General features: G+C 37.9%; 1 pseudogene; it reads left to right on the plus strand.

Annotated features, from left to right (window-relative positions):
- Positions 1–614: 614 nt before the first annotated feature.
- On the plus strand, positions 615–9,388 carry LOC118986468 (translation initiation factor eIF-2B subunit gamma-like; annotated as a pseudogene).
- The last annotated feature ends 520 nt before the right edge of the window (positions 9,389–9,908 follow it).

Raw genomic sequence — 9,908 nt, forward strand, 5'->3', positions numbered from 1 at the left:
ACCATTGTGTTATGATGGCATACAGTGTTCAGTATGGTAACATGCTGTAGGCTGTACCATACAGCCAGGTGTGTAGAAGGTTGTATCATCTAGAGTTGTGCAAGTGCAGTCTCTGATGTCCTCACAATGATGAAATCCTCTAACCCCACATTTCTCAGAACATAGCCCTGTCATTAAACAACACATGACTACTGAGAAACGTAAGTATGGTTTTAAATATAATTCATAAAGATAATAAACTGGTCTATGATATATTTTATCTGACACAAATGCCTCTGTATTATCTTCTATGATTTGAGGATATTTCTACTTAATTATGATTTTAAAATTATTTTAAATGCTACTGTCAGGTTTCAGTTGCAAAAAAACAAAATCCACTCTACCTAGTTTAGCAGAAGCAGGTTTACTACAAGTTTTAATGTTTCTAGATTGTTGGGAAGGCTGAAGGAATAGTCTCCAGGTTACGTTCCAGGAATGACTCTCAAAGTTACAAAACTCAGTCATCAAAGGAGCCTCTTTTGTAATAACGAACTCTCCTGCCAAACAGGTAAGCTGCCACTTTTTGAACTTCACCCCCATCACCCCAACAAAGAATTACAATCTCTACCAGCAAAATGGACCCCCTCTTCATTCACCACGCTCAACTCTGTAGTTCAACAGATATTAAAACTCCTGTTAATGATGTAGCAGAAACACCAATTTCCCACCCACCCAATGTTTGCAAGGAAAATCAAGCAGCAGAAACAACCTCTGGCTCACTTTCACCTTCTAAATCTCAGGTAAGTGCACCTAACTCATTTACTTTCTAGATCCTAAATTGTACTCAGAACCTTAGATGCAAGGGATTCTGAGTATTGTACTAGAAAAATGTTTGAAAGGATTATTTTGAACACTAATCTATCATAGTCACAATAATGCAATCATAATCATATTCTTAAATATATAGGAAAGAAGACTAATACACAACATGATTCTAACACTCCAAATCATCTAGGGATCTTATTGTAACTCTAGATAATGGTTATAATATTAATGACATTAATAATAATATCAATTCCTAACATTTGATTTCATGTTATGTCTAAACCACTTTTCTATTGTGCTTTATGGGTTTTACGCCATTTAAACCTTATAGCAGCCCTAAGGTACATACCCTTTTTACCCTTAATTTACAAATGAGAGAAACGCAGCATAAAGAGGTGAAACAATACGCTCAAGGGTACGTACTGTTCAGAGATGGAACTGACTAACCTGGACAGTCCTACCCCTAGAGACTACCTCTGGTGGATATTTTATTCATAGTTAACAAGGTGGGGTCCAGGAGACTATGCTTGTGTGTGTGTGAGTGATTCTTATTAACACCAAAGTTTTAATAATCTTCAGTATTCTCCAGTTTTAGATAATCACCATGTACTCATTTTATAATAAGAAAAAATACTCTAAAATCATAACATATATAATTCTGCATGTGCTACATGATTATTGCATATAAATAATCTACATACTGCAAAAGTCCTGAAGGTAAATACACCAAAGTGCTTCCAGGAGCTATCTTTTTACGGTGGGAGAGTGAATGATGTTTTGATACCTTCTACTTTTTGTGTTTTCATTCTGTGTTTCCATTGGTCAAGAACAAGTTCACAGATGGTTCACAATGGCATCCAAGTGTTAAAGATGTGATCTTTTACAGTACTTGTTTTTTACTTCTTTTTTCTTTCCTTTCCCAGTGCAACTTTATATTATACAGTTCAACACTGCAATAGTAACATAAAATTTCATGGTCTAAAACAAGACAAACAAAAATTTATCATATAAACTTAGGTATTTTATTTTATGCATTAGAGATGGTTAAAAAGGTGATTTGAGATGCCAATTGTGAACATGTACAGCAATACCTGTTGATTACACTTCATCTTTCCCCTCTTTTTGTTATATCCCTCCATTTCTTCTCATCAGTAAGTCTAAAGGACACCTGGACACGCCGTACGTGCGGTGATCTCAGAAGCACAGCTGCCCAGAGAACGGCAGCGGGCACGGTGACTGGGCCAGTCCAGACGCTGCGCAGGCGCAAGCTCACCACACACTGCATCCATCGTTTCCACGAGCCTCGCTCAGCAATCCTAATACATCATCCAAGCAAACATTAATATTTTACCTCAGTTATCAAGTGTGCACGTTCAAACTTTTATCTAAAACATTCTTTATCATCTTTTCATTAAGTTCTCAAGAGCTAATGGTTTCTGAGTTCCCCGGGTAAGGATGATGTTCTGAATAATGAAAGCTCATTATTTCTCCACAGAATGCTTGTTAATTCAAATGATGATATTAAAACTATAGTAGCCTTTAGCACTGGGGTGATTTCTAGCATACTTTATCATGTATCAATATATACTCTGTTTGTCAAAACTGCCCAGGGCTGGGGCTGACATTCTCTCTGGAGGAGTCTAGTGCTTCAAAAGGCACTGGATACACCAAGGTGACAACTTGCAGAGTTTGCGCCTCTAGGAAATGGAAAGATGAAACTTGAAGTGCCACTGTCTCCCTTGATTTCCTTATTAGTATTCGTAAAGAGACAGTGCCCTCCTCTCCTGCTCCTATGGGTTTCCCTTTTGAATGGAATAAGAGGAAATAAATATTTTGAAAAGGAAGCACACATAGGGGGTTCTACACATGACACATTATTTATTTTCATTTAACTGATCCCAAAATAACCTGCACACACAAAAAAAGTCTGGTTTAGTTATTGCTTAGACATACATGTGCATACACACAGACTGCATTCCACTCAAAGCTTAAGGTGGTTGATGATATTTTGGGGCAAGAAGTGATGGTTCTCCGGGCTATTTTTTACAGGACATTATTTTATTCACTGAGTTCTGGGTCTCTTTAAATACCTCTTACTTTATCTCATCCTAGTTTTTATGGCCCTGTGGATTCAGCCTGTTGCCACATTGCTATATCTTGAATGCATCCCCTCTAGTCTACTTTCAATAGGATACTTCTAACGTTGTCAAACTCACGCTTCCCCTTCTTAACTTTTCATTCGAGTTTAATATGATTGAGAACCATGCTGCCATGAGGGCCACTGGAAAACTCAGCAGCCACCCTATTATTACCTGTATGTACTATGCTGCTCCCAATCAGTGGGCTTCCCATTTCACTACTCTCCCACTCACTCTCCACCTTCCTGTTATTGTAAAGCTTTGCACAAAATAGAAAACTGCTTCCTTCTGGCAGTTTTTCAGATTCATCTATATGTCCCGCATTTTTTAAACATCTGAAATTCCTCCAAGCAGGTCTCCAAGGAAAGGGCAGCTTTGCCAACTAGGTATTTTACCTCCCTGAAATGCTGTAAAAATCTGAAGAATCTTATCTGTGCTTCCCTCTAGAACCTGGGAGGAATTGTGATTTTGAAAACCAAGCCATTCTCTAAGTTGCTCGGAGCTCCAAGGTCAACACACAGGAGCACTTGTGTGTGCTACAACACGCATTTCTGTACCATTGTCTCTTAATTATCTCTCCTGTGGAAGACTAGCTGAGCGTCTGCCCACAGGCACTATCATACCAGCATGGTGAACTTTCTGCATGGTAGCTGCATTTTTTAGAACAGTAACTCTCCAAAAGAAAAGGGGTCCACATGTATTACTATAATTATATTAATTATACCACTCAATATTTTTTGCATCTTACATTAATCATGTTAGGCAATAGAATGATGCTTATTTAAAAGAAAGAAAAGTCACCCTGTTAATCCAACGTATTAATGGTAAGGAGCATCTGAGCTAATTTATTATAAAGGAGTAACTGCATTCCCAGAATGTTTCAGTCATTGGGTCAATTTAAGAAAAATGTGGTTTGAGAAAAATATGTAGGTCATTTCTCACTGCATTTTTGGTTTAAAATATTCTGACCCATTATCAGACTATGTGCCTTAAACATCTTCAGGGTACACATACATTCCAATTGTTGGTTCAGAAAATATTGTTGCTATATATGCAGGAAACTGCTTGAACCTCCTCCCAAAGTATAAAGGAAGCATCAGTCCTAATACAGAGAAAAATGAAGTAGATCTGGATGAAACTGATATATAATTAACTAATCATGCTATTTGGTCTAGAAGCCTAATAAGTATCCTCTTCCGTACAAGACTGCCTCTCTCCCGAAGCAAAAGTTGTATCAATTTTTCTCACTACTTATTTCCCAACTCATTTCTCACCCATACAGTCTTTTAAAAGCTTGAGTTTTATTGGGAATGGGTAACTTTAGGGCAAATTAAACGTGAAACATTTGGGAAATTGACTTCTTGACATCTAAAATCAGCAAAGAAATTTTCAAGAGGGAATAACGCTTAGTAAGGTTGACAGAAAAGGGAGGTAGAAAGTAAGTGACCACTCTAGGTAGATTCCACTTTCCATCAATTTCAATTTTAGTAAGAGTTTTATAGAAAGTACATTTGTAAAGGACAAAGTCAATTATAAGCATTTGAGTGAGTACGATTAATAATGGCTTTTTTTCAAAGATTTCATGAACATTAGCAATGAAAACACAGAGGTAAAATTAATTTTACCACCTCAAACCCCCAAATAGAAGCTGTATATATGAGAATATATGATTTCAAGGATTGGGTTTATTTTTTTGTTTTTAATGCATGAAAACAAAATTCTCTCAGTGGATCACAAGTGGGACCCTACATGTCTTCCTCAACTGCTCAGAGTATACTGCATTAACTACCACAAATGAGTCTACACAGCCAGCTGAAGTTCTATAGGCTTTCCTGCTCTGCTGAATATTTTTGCTGATCTCTATCTAATAAAAATATTTTTTTCATGATCTGTAAGTGATTTCTATAAGAGGAAATTTATTTCTCTTTTCACACTTCTTAGCTGTATTTGTTGCTATCTATAGTGTAGTGTGGGATTAGCAACTTTTTTTTATAAAGAGCCAGAGAGTGAATATTTTAGAATTTGGGCACCATATGGTCACTGTTGCAATTACTCAGCTCCACCCAAGTGCAAAAGCAACTGTAGACAGACAACACATAAATGAATGAAGATGGCTGTGCTCCAGCTGAACTTTATTCACAAAAATAGGCCACCAGCCAGATTTGGTTCATGGAATTTAGTTTGTTGACCTCTATAATAAAAAATCTCTTAAAAGCATTTACTTTACATGCAGTGTTATTACAATTATTTGAGACCTCTCACTAAAACCATCATTAAAAAAGAATTATATTATTCAATCATTTGTGATGAAGTCACTTAGAGTTTGATTCACCATCAAGTTCTTCCAGCACATAAATGACTCGCTGGACAGATGAGTTAATTTATAAACATCCTCAAAAATCAACCCAGTTGGACTATCTGATGCTCAGATGGACTCTTGGCCTTCCTGAAACCCAATTTTCCCATTGAAACATTAGAAAGAGCATATGATGAAGGAAAAATCTGACATAGTAACATTTTTATATCAACCACTTATGCTACCTCTCAGTTGTTGCAATTCCATAAGAAAAATTTTGTTAGGGCAGCCCCAGGAAACCAATACATCCCTCAAAAAGTTAAGACTCAAAGTCACTCCTGAGGTTCGTCAAGTGTCACTGAAGTATCATAAGGTAACTCAGCAGCTCAGACAGAGCAATGGCCTAGAATTCGGGTCCCTTGACTCCAAATCAAGTGCTCATTCCTCAACTATATCCTAATATCATGTGCTCACATCTGTGCTAGACTCTGTGTTGAAAAGCAAAACTATATGGTATGATCACTGCCTCAGATAGTTTATAATCAAGTCATGGATAAAATACACAAAATCATGTATTATTCAATAAGAAGTATAGCAACTACAAGCACAGACTTCTCCCAGGAAGCACAGGAAGCACAGAAAGTCTGACCCCAGACTTCCTGATTTCAAATGCCAGCTCTGTTCCCCACACACCAATAAAACTTGGACAAGTTACTTAACCTTTCTGTGTTTCATTGCTTCATCTGTAAATTTGGGTGAATGATAAAACCTGCCTCATAGGGTTGCTGTGACCATGACATGAGCTGACACACAGAAAGGGCCAATGACAGCAACTTACCCAGAGGATTGATATTATCTGCAAGGCTCTGCACTCTTTGCTGAGGATACTACAGCGGAAAGATACAGTCCTTGACATCAAAGAGCTTACACTGTTATGTTCATGGAAACAGGTGCAATGAAACAATCACTCAATTTCAATGTAATATTTGAAAAGCAACATAATATTAACTCTAATCTTGGAATCATATGCTCATGGGGACAGTGAGGGTTTCCTAAAGGAGTAAGTAGGTGCTACTCCCAAGTCTGAGGTAGTACTTAGCTACTACCTTTTCTGTGAAAGGCCAGACAGTAGATATTTTAGGGTTTTCAGGCCATATGGTCTCTGTCACAAATACTCACCTCTCCCATGGTAACAAACAGCAGACACAGATAACATGTGACTGGACAATGTGACTGTGTCCCAACAAAATTTTGTCTATAATACTAAAATTTGAATTTTATACAATCTTCCTTTGATTTTTTTTCTTAACCATTTAAAAATGGAAAGGACCCTTTTAAAAAAACAGGTAGTCAATCAAGTTCAGTCCCAGGGCTGTCTTTTGCCCACCCTAACACCATTTGATAGCAGATTTGGAACCCAACCCCCAACACCTGAGCTTCCCCCTTCTCCAAACTAAGTATTTTTGGTATCTTCGTCTACTTCTACTAACACATGATAATACCTTTTCATTATCCCAACCTAAAATTTCACTTTTGTTTGCTTTTGTCTTTTTCTGTGTATGTGACCATTACTCACATGTATTGAATTATTTGATCGACCATATTCTAGTCTATTTAAGATTCATTATCTTTTTCAACACTCAAACCAATCCTTAAAAGGAAAGTATCATTTATTCTGTCCTTACCTTGCTCCAGAAGCTATTATCCTTGTTTTACAGACGAGGCAAAAAAGGCTTACAGAAGGCACATGACTTGTCCAAAATTATGTGGTTAGAAAATGACTGGAAGGATTTGAAGATGGACTTCCTAACTCCTAGCCCAGGCTGCTTTCTACCATGCCAAGCCCTCTGTGTCTAGAGTTCTTGTAACCCTACAGAAAGGGAGTGAGGTTGATTCAGCATGACTCATTGGCGAACCCATGAGGCTTCTAAAGAACATCACTTCTCTTTCTATACTTTTGAACCATTTTTTCTCTTTTTTGTGTGTGAAAACTGCATTTATTTTTTAAATTATTTTACTGTTGTTCAGTTACAGTTGTCTGCATTTACCCTACCACCATTCCCCCCACCCCAGCCATCCCCACCTCCCTCCTCCTTCATTTTGTTCATTTGTCCTTCATAGTTGTTCCTGAAAATCCTTCCCCCATTATCCTCTGACATCTGGCATCTTCTCCAGAATTTCAATAAAAACCATAGGTTTGTAGGTTGCAGAATCACCCTCTTGTTTCTGTTGAGAGCTCTCAAAATCTTGATGAAAGAGAAGTTTGAGATAAACCAGTACTTAGAGTGAAGAGGAGAATGTTGGTGGAAGGTGGGATGGGATTGACAAAGTAGTTTGTCTGCAATGTGCCAAAGCCTACACATGCAAACTGGCAACTGATGGATTTCAGGCAGTGACATCAGGCACCAACATCTTAGTGGAAATAAGAAATGAATCTGTTTAGTCAACACACTCAGTCCTGTCGCTCCAGCTCAAATTTAGACACAGAAATAGATTTCAACCCTATTCCAAAGTAAAACCAAACAGGTAGAAAGGGGAGTGGGTAAGCACCAACTTCTAGTACTGAAGACAGTGGGCTGGCCCTCACTGGCATCCTTTTGCTATAATTAAGGTGTAATTCTAAACTTTAGAAAATGGATTTTTTTAACATGACTGAGAAACTATCACCGGAAGCAATTACAATTTTTTTTGCACAGCTGCACCTTTGGAAGAATAAGACTATATCTTCTCCCTCACAAAGTGACCACTGTGACCACATCATTTGGAAATATACATTCTGACCGACTTGTGTCAAAATCAGTTATACTACTTAACAGTCTTTGAAATAGCTTGTCAAGAGTTCTTTCCTTCCCCTGTTTCACCAATTTAACTCTAACCAAAAATTTAAGATGAGCTAGTGTCTTGATGACTGTGTGAGTTTTAAAACATTCTCTTGGCCCTTTTCTGTGTTAACATTGTTTGAATGCTGTTGGCCTTTCTGATCAGGAGGTCAAATGCCAGCCTTCACTGTGAGATTCAGGTACTATGCAAAAAAACTTCTGAATCTAATACAGCCTACCCATAACTCTACTTTTCTTAGAACATGCAAATAATGGGCAGAAGATACTTCATGACTTAGGGATAGCTGCCTTCACTGGTGTTGTTCATGTTCTAACAAGAGAAGACTCTCTCTAAGCAGACCTACTTGAGGAGCATTCATTTCTATCCATGGGCCTGGCTTGTGTAAATGCCAACCCATTGTTTACAGAGCATATGCCAGAGCGTGGTGTCAGACTGGTCCTAACTCTGTTTCATAAACACCCAAGTCTGACCACTCAAACCCTGGCAAAGAGTATTCTTGGCTCCTAGCTATCATGACTTGATTTATACATAATAGCACTGCCCAGTCAACACAATTGTGAAAAATTTTTAAATTTTGTTTAGGGAGGCAGCATGGGAGCTGGGAGGCAGCTCCCATGGGAAGCAGACTTGGATAAAGAGCTGGTCATCAAGGGATCTATTCTTCATGAATATGTTCCCACACAGGCCCTGTGGATGCCCTTCTCTACTGCATGAAAAATACACTTTGTTGACTTCCTATTGGAAAATGAGTCAGCCACTTCCATCTGAAGTGAACTGATTCCATACCTAGTAATAAAACAGTTTTCCTTGGTTTCTTTACAACAAGGAGAAGAAGAGAAACAGGAGGACCTAAAGAAAAAGAGCTAAAGTCCTTAGATATTTGCAGTTTTATAAAATAGGACAACACACTGATCTTTACTCCCTATGATGGTTGCTGGGATACTGGGTCCAGAAGAATCACTAGTCCGTTTCTTCAGCTCAGATTGTCAACAAAGACTTGTTTGGAGTTGACTACCTTATTGGCCCACATACACAGGTTGGAGAGTTGTCCATTAAACACTCTGTCATTGGTTCATCCTGTATCATCAGAGATAGAGTGACTATCATCTACTGCCTTCTGGTAAACTCAGTAACTGTGGAGGACGGATGCAAAATCCAGGGCAGTATCATCTGCAACAATGCTGTGATCGAGAAGGAAGTAAACGTCAAGGAGTTCCTAACTAGAAATGGCCAGAGGATTGAAGCCGAAGCCAAAGCCAAATCAGTAAATGAGATGATCATAAGGAATGATCATCTCATGGAGATCTGAGTTCTGAGCAAGTCAGACACATTCCTCTTGGCCCCAAGAACTACAGATATTGGCTGGCCCATCTGTTTGACTATTTATTTCCCAATAAAGAAGAGCTCCCAAAGGAAAAATATTTTTGATAATCTTATTTATTTGTTATAGTAAAAATCAATATGACCTGTTAACAAGGCTTTATCAGAACATAAAATGTTGCAAATTTTAAATATCACAAAGTACCTAAATTCTTTGATACACTTGTGTCAATCTTACAAAGATTCCTCTTCCTTCTACTGTAATACATGTTATACTATTTCAACTTTTTAAATACAATATGTTATATGGCATGAACTTTTTACCTACTTGTGTTATTTATTACTGGTCTCCCTCAGGTATGGTGAAGCTCCTTAAGCACTAGGAACAATATCTGATACATTCTAAGCACTTAATATGTACATTTAATGGGTGGAAGGAAAGAAGAGTGGATAAATGGATGGGATGGGTGAAGCCATATTCCCTATTGTGAACATCCAGTGGTATAACC

This window comes from Sturnira hondurensis, unplaced genomic scaffold (genome assembly GCF_014824575.4).
Source record: "Sturnira hondurensis isolate 20B ecotype Veracruz unplaced genomic scaffold, ASM1482457v3 Scaffold0004271, whole genome shotgun sequence".
Lineage (NCBI taxonomy): Eukaryota > Metazoa > Chordata > Mammalia > Chiroptera > Phyllostomidae > Sturnira > Sturnira hondurensis.